At 42.3% G+C, this 20275-nt stretch overlaps 1 protein-coding gene across 10 annotated transcripts in view; it reads left to right on the top strand.

Moving 5' to 3' along the window:
- Nucleotides 1-20275, top strand: part of BAZ2B (bromodomain adjacent to zinc finger domain 2B) — a 334995-nt gene that overhangs the window by 68182 nt on the left and 246538 nt on the right. For 4 of the 10 annotated variants that reach the window (XM_044978306.1, XM_044978305.1, XM_044978300.1 and 1 more), the window contains exons 1-2: nt 7626-7734; nt 11266-11308. The exons of 1 other annotated variant lie outside the window; for it this stretch is intronic. The gene's annotated coding sequence lies outside the window, so the exon portion shown is untranslated. Of the gene's footprint in view, nt 1-7624; nt 7735-11265; nt 11309-20275 lie in introns of those variants that run through there. 5 more of the 10 variants (XM_044978303.1, XM_044978302.1, XM_044978301.1 and 2 more) reach the window with 3 other exon arrangements.

Here is a 20275-nt window from a genome sequence, read left to right as displayed (position 1 = left end):
TCTTGGCTCCCTCAAGGAAGCTACCCTAAGTGGGACTGGAAGGAAGTAAATGGGTGTTTCCTTCTCTTTTTGTCTTTAGTTAAATTGGAATAGAATGTTCAGCTGTAGCAATTGAATTGTTGATGCTTCATCAGACAGTGAGTCAAACCTTGTTACCTTCTTTTCAAGACAGATCATGCTGAAGGGCTACTGTGTGGTTGAGGATTATGTCATCATTGAAACAGGACTGTATCAGGAATAAAGCAGAAACAGGCCTATTTTAGATTTTTTTTTTTAAAGGCATGATTAACAGCAGTAGATTCTAGTTCTGTTGCCTGGTGTAATGATTTTATTGATAGCATTGAAAGGGATTAAGTAGTATGACGACCATATAACTACTGGTATAATGACTACTTTACATTATTGGAACGATATAGTAATTGCCTAGCACTGGTGCAGAAAGTACCCTTCCCTACAACCTTACCTGGAGTGTGTCAGAGAACAGGAGTGTAAAATGTAGGCATGGGCAGTAGATAGTTGACCCATGAACTAGAGGTGCCATGATCAATAAAGCCCTTGGTTGGCATATTAGAAGGGGTCAAGAGCTGTCTTGTGCTTGGCTAGAGCTTTACATACGCTTGCCAAAAATTACTAAAGAAAAGATTTAGTTTTGGAAAATATATACAATTTTGTACTGCTTCATTGAAAATAGGAGAGTACTGGCGAGTAAACTTATGAAAACAAGAAAAGGTACAAAAAGGGAATGCCTTCCTAAACCAAAGTAGACTATTGCACTTTGCCATATGTGATGTTGGCGGTCAAATTCTGTGTCTTTCATTTGTTTATTGGCGTAGTCTTCAGTAGTTTTTGTAGTAGTCAGGTGGCATTTGTCTCTTGCCCTCATGGTTTTCCCCACCCTTAATGGAAAAAAATTGCAGGATGTGTTGGGTAGAGTGAAGAAGATGCATCAGGGAGTTGTTATATTTACTAATTTGAAATACACACACACACACACACACACCCGTATATACTCGTTCATAAGCCAGATTTTTTTTTAGTAAAAAAGGGAAACACCAGAGCTGGAGGTCGGCTTATGAACGGGTATAGAGAGGGAGAGGTAGGACACAGCCCCTCCCCACAACAGAGGGGGCAAGGAGAGGCAGCAGAGCCAGAAGGGAAGAGGCGGGACCAGAGTCTCTCCGCTTCTGGCCATGCTGCTCACCCCCCAGCCTCCGAAGCAGCTGCAGCTCTGGGGCTGGCAGGCTGCAGCCGTGCCGCTCAGCCCTGCCCCCCAGAGCAGGCTGTGGCTGCGCTGCCTGGCCTGCCGGAGCAATCTGCAGCCATGCCGCCCAGCCCAACCCGCTGGAACATGCTACAGCCTCGCCACCTGGTCTGGCCTGCCTGAACAGGCTGTGGCCGCGCTGCCCAGCCTGCCGGAGCAGCTCCAGCCAGGCCAGAGACATCCTCCCCTGGCTCTCCCCAGATAAGGTGGGAAGGGCTGGGATGGGGAGAGTGTGGGGGTCCTGGGTTAGAGGTGGGGTCATGTGGGGGGTGGTCACAAGGGTTACTCCCCTGACTCCCAGCTTCTCCCCACAAAAAAATTTCCCCACCAGTTGCTGTCCCGGCCCGTCAGGGTAAGCAGCTGGCGCGCTGGGACACTTTGTTTACTTAGGTTTACCTCCATGCCTGCGAACGCTTGAGGTAAACAAACCATCTCGGCCCGCCAGCGGCTTCTCCTGATGGCCCAGGAGCCAAAGTTTGCTGACCCCTGAATTATAGAGTCAGCTTATGAACGGGTCATAAAATTTTTCCATTTTTACTTATCCATCTTCGGGGGGTCAGCTTATAAACGAACCGGCTTATGATCGAGTATATACGGTAACTCCCACAATTTTGATATGTCTAGGCCTTTAGTTTTGGAGTATAATCTTTGATGTAATACTTTAGACAGGTGAACATATGTATTCATACAGTAGATTAAACGTAGGCCTGGGATGGGAGAAAGGAATCATGTCACAGATTGATGTGAGCTTTTTGTTATAGCTAATGCTTAGCAGCATCCAAAATGCACTTGCGGAAACATAGCCTTTTAGCCTGGCTCTAAGGAAAGCACTACATCATCAATGTCTTCCTGTGACGTTAGCTATTCTTGTGGCATCTTGGAATATTTTTTTTCCTTTTACTTCATTGGCATAGTAGTGGTTTTTAGCGACAGATTTTTTTTTATTTACATGAGCAAGAAATGTTATATATATATAGTCAGCACTTCTACTATCATCACTGTTCAACCAGCTGTACAGCCTTTATAAGGCACAATTCAGAAGATGAGGCTGTTAAATATGCAACAAAGTTAGCTGCAAATATAGGTAGCCTATAGATGCCAATAAATTTTCACTATTACTCAGTGTTGCACGTAATATGTAATGTAAGTACAGTTTACTGTGTACTTCTCATAAATGATTTTCATAGACCTGGCATTGAAGTGTAGCCTTGTGGTACTATCTGTCTTAGGTCACAGAAGATAATATGACGTATTTGGGGAAATGGTATGTGATCATATAAAGACTGTATTGTAATGCATGCATAGAAGGGGACAGATGTATGGTTGTTTGTACAACCATACCTTTTGGTACTTTCTGACCTCCTGAATGCTCAAGTGTAATGTTCTATTTATGTAGTTGTAGTTTGGTAACTTGTAAAATAATTTTAAACAAGGCATGAGAAATCCATATTCTGGAGTGACACCAGAATGTCCCACACAATTATTTTAGGAGGCAGACACTAGGAAGGAGCACCTTTCCTGCACATCATAGGAGGTCTGCAGCCTGGGGTGCAGTTGTTTGAGTTTATAAAATGCATTTGAGGGGGATTTCCTCCTAAAAGTCTTTGTTAGGCTGTGGGAGTCCTACACTCAATGCATGCAGGAATGGATAATATATGGAGATATACCTATCTCACAGAGCTGGGAGAATCATCGAGCCCTGCCTTCGCTAGCAGGACCAAGTACCCCAGATCCGTAAGTGGCCCCCTCAAGGATTGAACTCACAATCCTCAGTTTAGCAGGCCAACGCTGAAACCACTGTGCTATCATGGGCATCTTACAAACCCCTTTTCCCCCGTCACCCGAGAGACTGAGAGAAGAACACTGGTCTCTTATGGTCACCTTCAGCAACATAGATGAAAAGACTGCTAATTTAATTTAGCTGTGCATATGCAGCTTCATGTTCTTTCATGTGCACACCCAAAGAAGCACAGTGGAAATAACCAAAACAAAAAAACCCAAAACAACAACCAAAAAACAAAGCCAACCTGTGCATATACTTGGTTTGTGATTTTTTTCCCCCCAGATGGTCATAACTTGGTTAATGCCTAGTTGTCTCCAGTAAAAATCTTGCACTACTCTTTAAAGAGGGCTATTTCAGTTCCAGATTTCAAGTGTTAACTTCTTGTTTTTTTGTTTAAAAGCCACAATAACTTTTTTTACATATGTGATGGAGAGAAACCCCATTGCCTTCCCCATCCACATTTTCTTCTCACTCAAAACTGGCCGAGCCATTTTCTCAAAATTTTGATAGACCAATCGTGGAAAATGTAACCCCAGAAGTTGTAGTAAATTATATGACTTGCTAAAAAAAGAGCCAGTAGGTTGCAATCCAGTAATTTTTAGCATTAACTGTAGTGGTCATAAAAAGCATCTTGCCCTAATGGATGAAGACTAAATTCAGGTTTTCAAAATTGAATATGAATAATTTTTTAAGTAGCAGCATTTTTGATATATAGAAACAGGTTATAAATTATTTTACTGGGATTTGATCAGCCTACAGAGGCACAGTTGGGCTTGCTGAATTATAAGGTTAGACAGACTGCCAGGTAGCAGTCTGATAAATTGTATATAGTCTTCCTTTAATCAGAATAAGGAAGAATAGGTAAAGTCATTCATGCTTTCTTTTGTTTTCCTGAGATCAGATGCTCATGAAGCATGTGCATATCTGTGGATGTTTTCATTTTGGGGATTATTCTGGAAGGAGCCAGGCTACACTGGTTTGGTAAGAAAGGATATAGGGTTTGACCTAGAACTCAGATTGGCTCATGTATGATATCTTCTAGTGCCAAACATGGTGGTATTGGACTTGGAGAGAAATTATCTGACAACAACAAAACTCCTATTATAATTAAAATAAATATATTCTTTGGCTCTTGAACATTTGTTTTGCAAGCTAAATACCAGTAAGCATAAAAGCCACTGAGGACAAAAGGTACAAAGTTGGCTCAAAAACTGGTAGCCTCATGAATAGGAAGGAGATTTGATATTATGCATGACACCATTGTAACAGTGTCTGAGGTTATTTCACCCATATGTCCACTTATATAAGAAAGGAAATTACATTTTCAACATGAATTTACTGAATACATTATAGAGTTTGATTTAGTAGCCTTCTGATAAGGGATTTGTTTATGACACTGTCATATGGCTTTTCAGTTGATGTTACAAAACAGCAGTCAAATGTGGGCTGGGAAATTATCAAGGAATCCAAAAATAGTTAGGCCTTTTTGGAAAGTGTTTACAGTTTTTCAGAATTCACAGGTCTCAAGGTGCTTTTTGAAAAATTCCTTCAGATTTGAGTTGGCTGTTTGTATGACTGATGGGGTCTGAATTTTGGTGGGTTTTATTTTTTATGTCCATCTGCATACTAAGGGTACGTCCAGACTACCCGCCAAATCGGCAGGTAGTGATCGATTTTGCAGGGATCGATATATCGCGTCTCATCTAGACGCGATATATCGATCCCCGAACGCGCTCCCGTCGGAACTCCACCGGAGCGAGTGGCGGTAGCGGAGTCGACGGGGGAGCCGCGGACGTCGATCCCGAGCGGTGAGGATGGGAGGTAAGTCAGGATAAGATACTTCGACTTCAGCTACGGTATTCCCGTAGCTGAAGTTGCGTATCTTACCTCGACACTGCCCCCCAGTGTGGACCAGGCCTAAGGTAGGCTTCATGTACTTTAAAGCTGGGGTTATCAACCTTTTTCTTTCTCAGGCCATTCCCCCCACCACACCCCAAATGGAATAAAAACTCCACAGCCCACCTATGCCACAGCAACTATTTTTCTACACATCCAGTAGATTAAAAGCCAGGGCCGGCATTAGGGAGTAGCAAACAGGGCAATTGCCCAGGGCCCCAAACCACAGGGGGCCCTGCAAAGTGAAGTTGCTCGGGCTTTGGCTTCAGCCTCGCATGGCGAGATGCAGGCTTCGGCTTTCTGCCCTGGGCTCCTGTGAGTCTAATGCTGGTTTATTTTGGAGGCCCCCTGAAACCTACTCGTGCCCCCCCCAGGGGCCCCTGGACCCGTGGTTGAGAACCTCTGCTTTAAAGGATATCATCAGCATGCTTTCTGTTAACCATAGGATGAAAGTTTTGCCCTACTGTTTTATAAGCATTTTAATAAAAGGGCAGATAGAGCACAATATTTATGTTAGTATAAATGTCTCACATCACAGAATGAATACTATCTGTCTATCAGGGTGTAAAAGTAATAGATCACTCCAGTGAAGTGGAGCAGAAATTAAAAGCTGGGCACCAAGTATGGGAAGATGTATTTGCATCATCTTCCATAAGAGACAGAAGAACAATCATCTTTGGTTTGCAGTCATACCCAGATGGTCATTCTTCTGTCTCTGTTTCATTAGTGGTCCTTACTGCACTTTTTCCCTACTGATACGATGTTAGTTTTTCTCTACAAAATGGTAGTCCAAAATACCAAACTCCAAATTTAAATTGTTCCCCTCATATGATAGTATGTAAGTCACAGGTATATTGTGCCTGAAACCGTTAGGTAGTATGTGTATTGTATCTTTCCTAGAGTTGAATATTGTTTCTACAACTTCCTCATCCTGTCCAAGTCTAGAGAAAAAATTCTGAGGATCTTTTAAATCTCTGTTTTGACTGATTTGCTCAAAACGCTGCTGCTGAAATTAGCAGACCAAATAAGTCCTAGTATCCTCAAGCAAAATCTTGCTTTGTTTTACACTGCAGTGTTTTTATTTTTTGAAGGGGACAACAGGCCTGGTATGAATGTAAACTTAATTCCTAAAGTAAAGTAATGTTCTATTTGTAATTAGTGGTCTTCAATTAATTGAATGTTAGTGTTACTATTAAATGTAGTTTGTCTAAATGACGTGTCAGGCTGGGGTTAAAAATCATGTCTCATGGTGATGAGTTCCTATCAGAGCCTGGATTTGGGGAGCTCTAACCCCCCCATTGTCAGTCACTTTCTCAACCCAAGGAATAGCAGTTTTTCAATATAAACTGGAGTTTGCTTCCAGATTTACTATTTAGGAAGTAATAAAGCAGTAACACTTCTTCCCCAAGCCCCTTCTTCTGCGGAACAATTTCTTGCTCACTGTCATCAACTTAATTGTCTTCCTTCTGTTATTGAGTCCTGAGATTTTGCACTTGATATTTCAATACCTGTAAGAGATTCTTGGTTGTCTTGGGAAACTGATCTGATTTCTCTGTACACGTAATAGTGAGCTGAATGTAACCAAAGACCATATAGTCTTGAATGTACCAGTATCCTTTATTCTCTCTTTCTGGAGAGCACAGAAAGCAGCTGTCAGAGAGAGAACCCCCAGGATCCTGAGACCCAACAGTGCCAGCTGTCATGGCTGAGCTCAAGATACTTTCCAAGAACAAGGAATTATAGGACAGCTGACAGAGAGAGTTCTAGTGAGATAGTAGCAGATAATGCCTTCAATGCTCAGATGCTTCACAGAATCCAGTGCAGTATGGCCTTGAGCAGCTGTGACATCCAGCAGAAAGGATGTTGTTGTGCACCTGAACAGTAAAGGCACCTGCTGCCTATTCTGAGTGTAGACAGACAAACTTGCTGGAAGACTTCCAGAGAGTTGAGGAGCAAGAACTTCACAGAGAAGGGAATGGTAAAGAATAGTGCATGGGCAGGGGATATGCCCCATGTCTTGGAATACTCTACTGGCAAAGACATGATTAAAGTGACCTTGTTTCAACCAGCCAGCAGCCTGTTGTTGATTTGTCTTGAGCTAATGGCTAGCTGCTCAATAGTTTGTATTTAACTATGACTGAGTAGCGCATAGTGCAGAACTCTTAAATTTCATCTCAACAGATTGCATTTGGAAACCCAATTGCAAATGTGCTGGGAAGAAACAGAGAGGGAGAAGTTGGTTTTGTTGTTTCTATCTTTAAATGTCTGGGAAGTACTCAACTATTGTGGTGGTAGGAGTCACTTGAGTACATAGATAAGTGCATGTGTGCAGAAACACATGTATACCTATGAAGTGTGTGTGTAAGAAATTATGAAAAAAGCATCTTAATGGCTGATGACAGTTCTTTGTGCTTTGAAGATCTCAGCTGTTTTTCCTGTAAATTGGGACCTTAATTCATCAAGCCATACTTATGGGAGTATTCCCAGTGAAGTCAAGGACAGCTTGTTTGATTTCTAGGACCAGGTCTCTAATCTTGTAACTTAAGTTTATTAACATTTTTAAGTATTCAGCTAATTTTTTTTTTAACTTTTTGTTTTTGCAAATGGTGTTTTCTGCCTCTAGTTGCTGTATATCCTTTACGTTTGTTTTCCCTGATGCTACATAAGTTGCCATGGAAACAGGAGCGGAACTGGGGAACCAGCAGCCAGCAACTGAAATTGACACGCTTCTGGCTGTTCAACCTGTTTCTGCCTCTCTTCCCATGGAAACGGATGACTTATCAGGGAAAATAAGGTAAAGATTTAAAAAACAATTTTGAAAACTTTCACTTCCCTGCTTCATGCTGTTCTGACCTCCAAAAAGCAGCTGAATGTGTGTGGTGGTTTTGGGAGTTTTTTGGTGTGGATTTCAGCAACTGGCTGTGAATAGAGAGTTTGCAAGTGCCAGTTGGCCGAAAACCTCCTATGCTCTTCATGAATCAAAAGGCTCCTGAAATCTACATAGTACGTTAAAATCTAGAGAGAAAGTTGTGTGATGTGATATATAAAAATAGCTATTGTTTTAAAAAACACTGTGTACTTCCCATTAAAGACTAAAAATTGGCATTTTACATTAATTTGAATCACAACGCATGGATTTGTCGGTTCTCATGAAGTGTTGGTAACCACATGGATGATAGTTGAGCAGTGTGTAATATTATAAACTCTTCATTAGACTGCATGTGAAGTCCAGTTAGAGGCAGGTTTCTTCATTCAAACTAGAGATGGCATGCCCAACAAACATGGGTCTCTGGCAAACAAGAAATAGTGGTACTAGTTTTAGCTGCATAAAAGGTTTATTAAAACAAATGACACACCAATGAAAGAATTCTTGTTAAAGCTTAATATAAGCAAATATTGGGGCAATGTGGCTGGATCTCTCTGGTCCTGGGCCACTGGGTAATCCCTAGGTCTCATTTTAACTATCTAATGGCACTGACCATTCTATTCTGTATAGGTTCTTATACCATGCTGTGCCCTTCAAGATCCCACCTCAACATACCTACCAGGGCTAGCTGATGCCACATTCCTGGCATGAAAAGAACAAACTATGACTTCCTTCTTTGCCTCTATTACCTGAACAAAGCTGTTTCTTGTCCTGGGTTTCTCTCTTGCTGTTTTGTAGAGTTGGCTCCCAAGTGCAGTTGGTCCCACTGTGGTTTCCTGACTGTTTCCTCCTCCCTGTGTTCAGCTCAGGGGTCGGCAATCTTTCAGAAGTGCTGTGCCGAGTCTTCATTTATTCACTGTAATTTTAAAGTTTTGCGTGCCAGTAATACATTTTAACATTTTTAGAAGGTCTCTTTCTATAAGTCTATGCTATATAATAAAACTATTGTTGTATGTAAAGTAAATAAGGTTTTTAAAATGTTTAAGAAGCTTCATTTAAAATTAAATTAAAATGCAGAGCCCCCAGACCGGTGGCCAGGACCTGGGCAGTGTGAGTGCCACTGAAAATCAGCTCACGTGCCACCTTTGGCACCCGTGCCATAGGTTGCCTACCCCTGGTTCAGCTGCTGGCTCAGTTGCTTTTTGGTTAAGCTACTCTGAGGCCTAATCATCTACATTTAAAAAACATTTTCTGGTATTGGTAAATCCTCCTAATACCGACACAACTTCTGTTGGTACAAGAGTGTTTTTGTAGATATAACTTAAGATTCCTAAAACAAATTACATTGGCAAACACACCTTTTGCTGGTATAACTGTGTCTTCACTAGGGCATTTGCCAATATAGAAATTTATATAATGTTAAAAAAACCCCACACCCTACTCGATGTTACGATACTAGCAAAAGTTTCTAGTGTCATCCTAACCTGAGTCTAGCACAAGAAACCAGACTAGCCTAGGCAATACAAGCTCCCTCACAAATGACAATAGCTTAATCTCGAACATTGAGAGGATTAGTTTTCACCTCACCGTTGATGCAAGTTAATTGTCCTGATTAGTTTGTCCCGTAGGGTGGGTTCAAAAGGTGAATCTGTGGGCTTAAACTTCCAGATGAAATGTACTCTGAGAAATGCATATTTCATACTACCGTACTTGTGCAGCTCTGTGAAATGCATGCATTGAGGGGTGGACTCTTCAGCTGGACACACAACTGTGGCTCTTATAACAACAGTACTAGTCCACAGTTACTTTAAGCCAGTGGCTCTCAAACTTTTTTACTGGTGACCCCTTTCACATAGCAAGCCTCTGAGTGCGACCCCGCCTCCCCGTATAAATTAAAAACACTTTTCTATATATTTAATACCATTATAAATGCTGGAGGCAAAGCGGGGTTTGGTGTGAAGGTTGACAGCTCGCAACCCCCCATGTAATCACCTCGCGACCCCCTGAGGGGTCCTGACCCCCAGTTTGAGAACCCCTGCTTTAAGCATTAGTACAGATTTTTGTGAATTTCCTGACTTCAGCATGTTTAATTTGTAACCATCACATTTGCATAATTATTTTGCATTGAGTCTCTATCTGAATGTACAGATAGTTGACCTGAACTTCCTCCATTCTTTACACAATGTTATTTTTCTGATTTGGACTTGCCATGTCACTTCACTGACAAATGGTATAGTTTTCAAACTGTTTTTTGAGGGCTGCCGGGTGGGGCCAGGAATGAGGGATTCAGAGTGTGGGAGGGGGCTCTTGGCTGGGGCAGGAGTTGGGGTTCAAGAGGGTGTCAGGGCTCTGGGCTGGGGGTACAGGCTCTGGGGTGGGACTGGGGATGAGGGGTTTGAGGTGCAGGAGGGGGCTCTAGGTTTGGGGGGGCCTCAGGGCTGGGGCAGGGATTTGGGGCACGGGCTTATCTCGGTCAGCTCCCGGTCAGCGGTGCAGCAGAGATGCTAAGACAGGCTTTCTGTCTGTCCTGGCACCGCGGACTGTGCCACACCCTGGAAGCGGCCAGCAGCAGGTCCGGCTCCTAGATGGAGGATGCTCTCACCCGCAGGCACTCCCCCCCCAGCTCCTGTTGGGCGGTTCCTGGCCAATGGGAGTGCGGAGCCAGTGTTCAGGGCAGGGGCAGCGTGTGGAGCCCTGTGTTCCCCCACCTGGAAGCCGGACCTGCTGCTGGCCACTTCCAGAGCACAGAATGGTGTCAGAACAGGTAGGGTCTAGCCTGCCTTAACTGGGCAGTACTGTTGTTGGGACTTTTAACAGCCCGGTTGGCGGTGCTGACCAGAGCTGCCATGACCCGGTGCCTTACATTCCACGGCCCAGTACTGGGTAGCGACCTGCAGTTTGAAAACCACTGGTATAGATGAGCTCCATGCAGGTTATGTACAGGGAAAAGTATAACTTATAGTTTACCTTTGAAAGGTAAATTAATAAAATTTTATCAGCTGAGCTCTGTTTCTAAAATTAACTTATTTCCACTAAATATATATCCATTCTTCAGACAAATAGCTTTGCTTTTTGTGTGTGAATAATGTAAAATATTGCACACTCTTGGACATATTTGTGATTTATTTCACAATGAAGTTGGCAGACTTAAATGTTTCTTTTTGTAGATGAGGAAATGCAGAAGCATGGTAATGTTTTACAGCTGTGGGTTGAAATGGAAAAATATTTGCCTGAAGAAATTTCCTTTAACTTGGAAAGTTATTTATTATTCATAACTCTCTGCTTGTTTTTCTAAATCTAAGGCACCACTTAAAAACATATTTTAGTAGGTTAAAAAAACAGAATATTGTAATTCTAGACTTTTTTATGATGGAAGCTGTATCTAAATGGTTATCGTAGTATTTAAATGTTTTCCTTTCACAGCAGGAGCTGATCTTTTTTTAAATTTTTTTTCTTTAGGGCTATTTAAAACAAACTCAGAAAGCAAAGTTGAATCATAAAGGTAAAAAATTTAATCTGTTTGCAATCCTAAAAAAGTTAGTCTGTTTAGACTTAACAATAACTAATATACTTCTATACTTCCTTGACACATCCTGAATTTAGGATTCTGTGTTTGCTTTGCAACACTTGAAGTCACAACCATCTGAAAACAATGCAAGGGATGCAGGAATGAAATGTTGCAAGGAGAAAAGAATTCTGAACTCACAACTTGGCAGGACCTTGTTCTGCCTTTGTTACAAAAATGCATTTACATTTTTTAAATCTAAAGATATATTCTTTTACTGGTGTAGGAGTTCGGGTTTTTTTTATTTTGTTATAAAGTTTAGATTTAGTTTAGTTTAGAAAAGGCATCTAGCTTTAAAAAAAAAGTGTCTTACATTACATAACACACCTAAAAACAAACAAAGAAAAAAAAACCTGATAGAGTTGTGCTGGCAATAGTTAACTAGATGGACTAATATTTGATTTCACTGGAAAATAATTCTAGTAGTTCTTCAGAAAAACAAGTTTGTTACTGAAAGGTACTGGTTATCTTGCTGTTTGTATTGTGGTTGCGCCGAGAAACCTCTGTCATGGACCAAGACCTCATTGTGATAAGCACAGGTGCGGCTTGTGGTTTTTTTTGTTTTTGTTTTTTTTTAAGATAGTTCTTGCCCTAAATTGCTTACAGGATGCTAGAAATTAGTAATACAGTAATTAAAACTGAGGGTGGAAACATATTTGGTCAAGTCATTACATAATAATGCTGCAGCTGTTTATTACCTGTGTGCCTTCTGATGGCCACGTCATAGAGTAATATTGAAATCTGGTTTGAAGAAAGGCCTGTGGTCATGATCATTTAAAAGGAGGGTTAAAAAGGACCACCTGACACATGCAGGGGTTTGTCTTGACTCTTGTATTGGATACTATGTGAATGGAGATGAAACAGAACTTGGTTTAATAGTGTAGAACTTCACCAGAAGAAAAATCATGATACTTAATATAAAAATGTTACTTTTTTTTAGTTGATTGAAAACTACTGGTATAGTCATACCCTTAACCAATCTGCAGCCTGCATGTGGCCCAGTTAGCACACAGCTGTGGCCCAGTTATGTGCTAAAAAAACCCCAGATCCTGGCTGCCCGGCTCAGTGTCCGGCAGGGTCCCGGGTCCTGGCCCCGGCTGCCCAGCCCCGCATGTGGTTGGATCTGGGTTCCGGCTGCCCGGACCTGGGGCTCCGCTCTTGGCCCCGCTCTGAGGAGGGGTCTCTGGGCAGGGGGCGCTGGGCATAAGGATCTGTGGTTCTCAATCTGTGGCTCACAATTATAAATAGGTTGAGAACCACTGGTCTACACTTAAAATGCTGCATCGGCACAGCTGCTGCGTTTCAATGAAGAGGCTTCTATGCCAATGGTAGAGAGCCTCTCATCAGCGTAGTTAATCCATCTCCATGAGAGGCAGCGGCTATGACGACAGGCGAAGCCTTCCTGTTGACAGTATTGTCTACATCGGGGGCTAGATCAGTACAACTACATTGCTCAGGGGTAGTTATACTGCTGTAAGTTTATAGGGTAGATCTTGCCTAAAACAAAATACACTCGAGTTGAAACAGATTCAGTACAATGATGGAGCCACTTCTATACTGAGTTGTACTCTTAAAAAAATTTTTAATTTTAAAAGTTGTCTGAAAAGACACTAGATTGCTCAGGAAATGGAAAATGGTATTGCTTCTATAGAATAGTTAATTTTGGTCATGTTTTATATCTCTAGTATTTGTTGCCATATGTTTATTACAAGAATACTGGGAACAGAGAACGTTACATATATGAAAGTCTGTGGATCTGTCTGTCCGTCTCTCACCAGTGTTTTAACACATTTTGTGCTTGCCTGTCACAATACACTCAGAATCAGGGTCATAGCCTGACTTTTTTTTCTTTTTTGCATTTCATGACTTTTAAAAATATTTCAACTTCAATAATGCATTGAACGTATATAAAATACAGTAACTCCTCGGTTAACGTTGTAGTTATGTTCCTGAAAAATGCGACTTTAAGCAAAATGATGTTAAGCGAATCCAATTTCCCCATAAGAATTAATGTAAATAGGGGGATTAGGTTCCAGGGAAATTTTTTTCACCAGACAAAAAACTATATATTATATTGATATACACACAGTATATGTTTTAAACAAACAATTTAATACTGTTCACAGCTGTGATGATTGTGAAGCTTGGTTGAGGTGGTGAAGTTAGAGAGGGTGGAAGAGGGAGGGATATTTCCCAGGGAATGCATTGCTGCTAAATGAAGAACTAGCACTTGGCTGAGCCCTCAAGGATTAACACATTGTTGTTAATGTAGCCTCTCACACAAGGCAGCATGAACAGGAGGGAGGGGAGACAGCATAGCAGACAGAGACAGACACACACACACTTTGTGTGTGTGAGAGAGAGAGAGATGCACACTGCCCCTTTAAGTAAGCTGACCCACTCTTAAGTGCATTGTCTCAACTTTCTGATCCACTTAAAAAGACAGCAGCTGGTGCCCCAAGATTTCTCTGTCTCTCTCCATCCATGTCCCCTCCCTGCTCTATATGGAGAAGGGGTAAGCAGGATGCAGGGGGGAGGGGGACACCCTTACAGCCCCCTCCCCGCACAGCAAGCAGGAGTCTCTGGGAGCAGCTCCAAGGCAGAGGGCAGGAGCAGCACATGGCAGTGAGGGAGGGACAGCTGAACTGCCTTGATAGCCTGCTGGGCGGCTGCAGCACAGGGAACTTAGGGGAGTGGGGAGCTGATAGGGGGGCTGCCAGTCCACCCTGGTTCCAAGCCCCCACCAGCTAGCTGCAACGGGCTGCTCTTCCTGCAAGCAGTGGACAAAGCAGGCAGCTGCCAAACAACGTTAGAAGGGAGCATTGCACAACTTTAAACGAGCATGTTCCCTAATTGATCAGCAATGTAACAACAAAACAACGTTAACCGGGACGATTTTAAGTGAGGAGTTACTGTAAAGAACATATTAGGCCTGAATTACTAAAGCATGTGTCTAATTCTAGGCACCTGAGTAATCCCAAAGACTTCAATACAGATTGCTCATGCTTGATTATATTGATCTGCGGGGGCCTTAACTTTCCCAGTTCTTTACATAAATCTAAAAAAGTGGAAAGCCCTCATTAGGGTTCTTTAAAATCTGAAAGCCACCAATACAAATAAAGTGAAACTGACCCTTGAACAGAGTGACCACATAAGACCTATGCATCATGTAAGTATCGTTTAAAGCCACTATTCAACAGAGCATTTAAACCTATGCTTAAATCCTATTGAAGTCCGTTGGATTTAAGCAGTTGGTTAAAGTTAAGCACATACTTGTGTGTGGGCTGAATTGGGGCCTGTTTCTGTGAAGTGGAATTTAAAGCAGTGCGTAAGCCTTATGTGATACCACTGCAAGAGGCGAATAAGCTAATAGTGTAGCCCTAACATAAGTATGTCCAATATCTTAAGCCATGATTCTGCAAAGACTCTCACACATGCTTAATTTCACGTACAGGAGAAGTGCCATTGACTCCAAAGGAGCTAAGTGTGTGGAAATATTGGCAGGATCAGGGCTTTACATTGGATTAGTCATATTAGTAGAAATGACTTAGGTGAAGATGGGTTATCATGTTATTAACAGATTAAATGTACACTTTTGAAGGAAAATGCATACCTATAGTGCCATAGACCAGTTGTTCTCAACCAGGGGTACATATACCCATGGGAGTACTCAGAGGTCTTCCAGGGGGTACATCAACTTATCTAGATATTTGCCTACTTTTACAACAGACTTCATAAAAAGCCATAGCGAAGTCTGTACAAACTAAAATTCCATACAGACGACTTGTTTACACTGATCTGTGTACTATACAGCATGGGTGGCCAGACTATGGCTCATGAGCCACATGCAGTTCTTTTTCCATTAAAGTGCAGCTCATGGAGCCAGCCCTCCCCATTCTCCACCTACTAGACCTGTGGTGGGGGGAGCTCGGGATCTCTGCCTTGCAGTGGGGTGGTGGGGTAGGTGCTTCTGCCCAGTGGGGGACCTTGGGGCTTCAGCCCTGCGGGGCACACCTGCAGGGCCTAGGGGCTTCAGCAGGAGTGGGGCTGAAGTCCTGAGCCCTGGCAGATACCTCCTGTGGGGGTGAAGCCCTGAGCCCTGTCAGGTGTGCCCCAGCTCTCGAACTTCTGAAGATTATGTGGCTCAGAGGGTCAGTAGGTTTGGCCACTCCACTATACACTTAAGTACAATATTTTTATTCAGATTCATTTATTTTGTAATTATATGGCAAAAATGAGAAAGTGAGAAATTTTTCAGTAAGATTGTGCTGTGACACTTTTGTATCTTTGTCTTATTTTGTAAGCACATTTTTTTTAAGTGAGTTGAAACATGGGGTATTCAAGACAAATGAGACTCTTGAAAGAGATGCAGTAATCTGGAAAGGTTGATAGCCACTGCCATAGACAACCCTGCAGGTATGTACTTGAGATGGCTAGCCTGTGCCATTGCTGCTGCTGCTGCTTGCACTACAGTGGCTGTGCTACTATTTTTAGCGAGAGGAGGTTAAGCGAGAGGAGGTTCATGGAGGTCAAGTCCATTGATGGCTATTAGCCAGGATGGGTAAGGAATGGTGTCCCTAGCCTCTGTTTGTCAGAGGGTGGAGATGGATGGCAGGAGAGAGATCACTTGATGATTACCTGTTAGGTTCACTCCCTCTGGGGCACCTTGTATTGACCACTTTTGGTAGACAGGATACTGGGCTGGATAGACCTTTGGTCTGACCCACTGTGGCCATTCTTATGTTCTTATGAGATGAGCTGGGAATCACACGCCTAGCTTCCAGTGTAGGTGCAGTCTCATTGTCCATTGGAAAAATGAACTGTGCATGTGAAGCCTCAGACTTAATGACATTTTCTGTTGTGCATGTGCAATAGCCTATTTTCAGTCATTGATCACTTCAGTACTAGTCACACAATTTTGGTTTTCAAATGTGGTTGCGTACCTCAGTGAAAACTACTTACGAACAGATTTCAGCCATGTTTTAATGATGTGTTGCAGGAGAAAAGGTTGAGGTGTGTGTAGTTTTTCTTTTGTTAAATATGGAAAAAGTGTGTCTTTCCTTGCCCTCACAGAACTAAAGCAGTGTGAAGGCATTTTGTTCAGACTTTCCGCAAAGATTCATCTCTGGCTAGAGTCAAAGCATGAACATTTCAACACAAAAAATATTTTTTCCAGAAAGTTATCAGGTGATGAAAATGGGCAGCCACCATCACTTGATACTAAGCCAATTGTGACTGGACTGTGTGATACTTACTGCTTTACTCCTGGGGGAATTCTGTGCCACTGGGCATACATAGAATTTATGTCCCCTGTGGATTTACTTGCTTCCCCACTGAAAAATGACTTTCTCATGGGGAAGCAAAGGGAAGCCACAAGAGCAGTCACGCAATCCTCCCCAGCTGTATGTTTTGGGTGCCCAGGGCAGCCCTCAGAGAGGTAAATCACTGTGGGGCAGGAGGCAGGACTGGGGAAGACCCGGCTGGTGGCTCTTACATTGTGCCAGGCTCAGTTGCTAGTCCCGTCTGGGCTGGGGAGGATGGGACTTCCTCTTCCGTTGCATGGCACCCCCAGATTTTTCCCCCAGCGGCCGGAAGATGTGCAAACTCCCCTCGCCCCGCTTCCTGCATCCATCGCTCCTCAGCTGCAGGGGGAGGGATCCCTGTGAAGGGAGCTGTTTCCCCCATCCACCCAAACCTTATGCATCCAGGCCCCCTCATGCCCAGACTCTCTCAATGAGCCTTACTCCCCTGCACTCAGAACCCCCATGATGAGCCCCACCCACTCTGCACCTGAAGCACCCTGAGGAGCCACCCATACCCCACTGAGCCCCAATCAGTTGCACCTGGATCCCGCCCCACTCCCCCAGCATCTGGACCCCCACTGACCCCCGCACACCCAGACTCCCTTGTGGAACTCTAGCCCCCCTGCTGATCCCCAACCACATTCACCTGGACTCCCTTGCAGAGTCCCATTACCATTGAACCCAGAACCCCCCAACAAGCCCCTGTGCATCGAGATTCCCCCCACACCCGGATCCCCCACTGAGCCGCCCGCACCCAGATTGCCCCTCATAGAACCCTCTCAACCCACACCCGGATACCCCCACACTAAGCCCCTCCATACTTGGATCCTGCCTCGCTCAGCCTGCCTGCCCACACCTGGTGCACCTGGCACAGAGGGGCAGGGCCCTGGAGTGTTTCTGGGGCAGGCCCAGTCCTTGCGCTGTGTCAGCCTTGGGTGCAGCCTCACCATCGAGTCCGTGTACCAGGGGGAACTGCACAGTGATCTCCCACCTCTGTGCAGCCAGTGGCCTGTGCTCCCCAATGCCATGCTGGAACCTTCACATTTAACAAATAAAATCTGCAGAATTTTAAAATATTGTGTGCAGAATGCCCTCAGGAGTAAGATATGTATACCCAGTATTCATAGTGTGCCTATTAAGGATGTGAATCAGTCGCCATTAAAAATACATTGGACATATGGAGTGGCCCTATTTTTAAAACTAAATACACAAGAGGTCATATTGCTTCTACCTGATAACATGTATTTTAAAATCTCCTTAAATATGCATTTGTCTGATGGCTGAAGCCTCCCAAATAATATTAAATACTGTTTATTCATTGTATTTTTTAAAACAGAAATTGAATGCCAGTTTTTTATTTAACACAAAACATCTCTGATGAAATTGAGAGAGAGCCAGTAAATTCAGTAGTTATCAGATACTCCAATCGGAATGTCAGGTTATATGCCTCAGATCATGGCATTTGGCCCTTAAGTTATGAGTATATGCTGTTTTTATTCTATTCTTTACTACTTTGCCATTCCAAAACAGTACAAATGTCAGAAATCTTGTTTTTAACTGTTATCTTCCTCTCTTCTTTATTTTGTGTATTAAAACCTTTTAATGTGTATTTTTATATAGAATAGAGAATGCAAGTATTGGATGCTCAAGATTGATCTTTAGAGCTTAAATTGTTTCTGTTTCCTCCTTTCCCTTCAAAATACAGTAAACTTAACTTTGATGGTTTAAAAAAAACCATCACTGAAGTTACCTAATTGACATGTTATTAGTAAAAAGTTAATTACACATTTAGCTCTAAGTAATATATAGGTAAAGTTTCCTGTAGTGGAAACATCATAGAATAATTTCCAAACTGTAGCGTGTGTGTGTGTATATATATCAGACGCATGTGCACAGACCTAACTAAATTACAAGTTGCCATTGCTACTGCTACTCCTCCAGGATAACATTAAAGAATAAAACGCTTGCATTGATGTGAGGAGCCAGCCTCACTTTATGAAATGAGCAAACACAGTATGTACTTTTCCAGTGATTTCATTTTAGTTTAAGACTTCAGAACAAAAATCTGTGTTTGTTCAAGAATGCCTTGTAAAACTGGTTTTGTGCCTGGTTGCCATATGCACAGCTGATTGTGATTTCACTAATAAAAGTAGTTTTTTTTTAAATTTGAATCAGTCACTCTTAATTCAAACTAAAACCATATATTTTTAAAAGTCTTCCCTTTAACAGCCATTCATTTTAATACAAGTGATTTTTTGGCTGGATTCAATGATACAATGGATTTTACTTTATTCACTTTCATCTTTTAAACTGTAAACCAGATTACTGAAATTCAGACTTGTTTGACAGATTTAAACAAATCTTTACCAACTGATGCTTTATTGTCATTTAAATCATATTATTAATAGATGCTTGAGCTAACCAACTTTTGCTATCATTTGGAAAGGGGTCATACACCACTCTATTGCTGATTAAAACATTCATGAGATATTTAACCCTAAATTCACAGGTTTAAGAGGGGTAGCTGTATTAGTCTGTATCAGTAAAAACAACAAGGAGCCCTTGTGGCATTGTAGAGACTAACAAATTTATTTGAGCATAAGCTTTCGTGGGCTATAACCCACTTCATCAGATGCATGGAGTGGAAAATACAGTAGCAGGTATAAATACACAGCACATGAAAAGATGTGATTTGCCTTACCAAGTGGGAGGTCAGTCTAATGAGACAATTCAATTAACAGTAGGATACCAAGGGAGGAAAAATCACTTTTGTAGTGGTAATGAGAGTTGCCCATTTCAAACAGTTGACAAGAAGGTGTGAGTAACAGTAGGGGGAAATTAGTATGGGGGAAATTAGGTTTTGTAATGACCCAACCACTCCCAGTTTTTATTCAGGCCTAATTTGATGATGTCCAGTTTGCAAATTAATTCCAGTTCTGCAGTTTCACGTTGGAGTCTGTTTTTGAGGTTTTGTTGTTGAAGAATTGCCACTTTTAGGTCTGTTAGTGAATGACCAGGGAGATTGAAGTGTTCTACTGGTTTTTTAATGTTATAATTCCTGATGTCAGATTTGTGTCCGTTTATTCTTTTGCGTAGAGACTGTCCAGTTTGGCCAATGTACATGGCAGAGGGGCATTACTGGCATGTGATGTCATATGTCATATTGGTAGATGTGCAGGTGAATGAGCCCTTGATGGTGTGGCAGATGTGGTGAGGTCCTGTGATGGTGTCTCTTGAATAGATATGTGGACAGAGTTGGCACCAGAGTTTGTTGCAGGGTTTGGTTCCTGGGTTGGTGTTCATGTTGTGTGGTGTGTAGTTGCTGATGAGTATTTGCTTCACTATTCCTGTGGAGTTGCAGAATAGCAAATAAATAGTAATACTTTCTAAGATAATGAGTTCCCATATTTTTCTTCTCCAAAGTCATGTAATAACCACATCCCTTACTCACAAGCAAATATAGCTTTACCTTCCAGTGTAACTTAGTCTAGACAAGTCCTGTGAAGCCTCAACTACTGTTTAGTCCATTTTGGTTCAAATTAGGAAGATAATGGTAACAACTTGTTCTAAAGCAGCACTTTGTATGTATCCAATATGTTTT

Source organism: Mauremys mutica, chromosome 10 (assembly GCF_020497125.1).
Source record: "Mauremys mutica isolate MM-2020 ecotype Southern chromosome 10, ASM2049712v1, whole genome shotgun sequence".
In the NCBI taxonomy this organism is placed as follows: Eukaryota; Metazoa; Chordata; order Testudines; family Geoemydidae; genus Mauremys; species Mauremys mutica.
The sequence above is the reverse complement of the archived record's forward strand: the minus strand, read 5'-3'. Positions and strand labels throughout refer to the sequence as shown.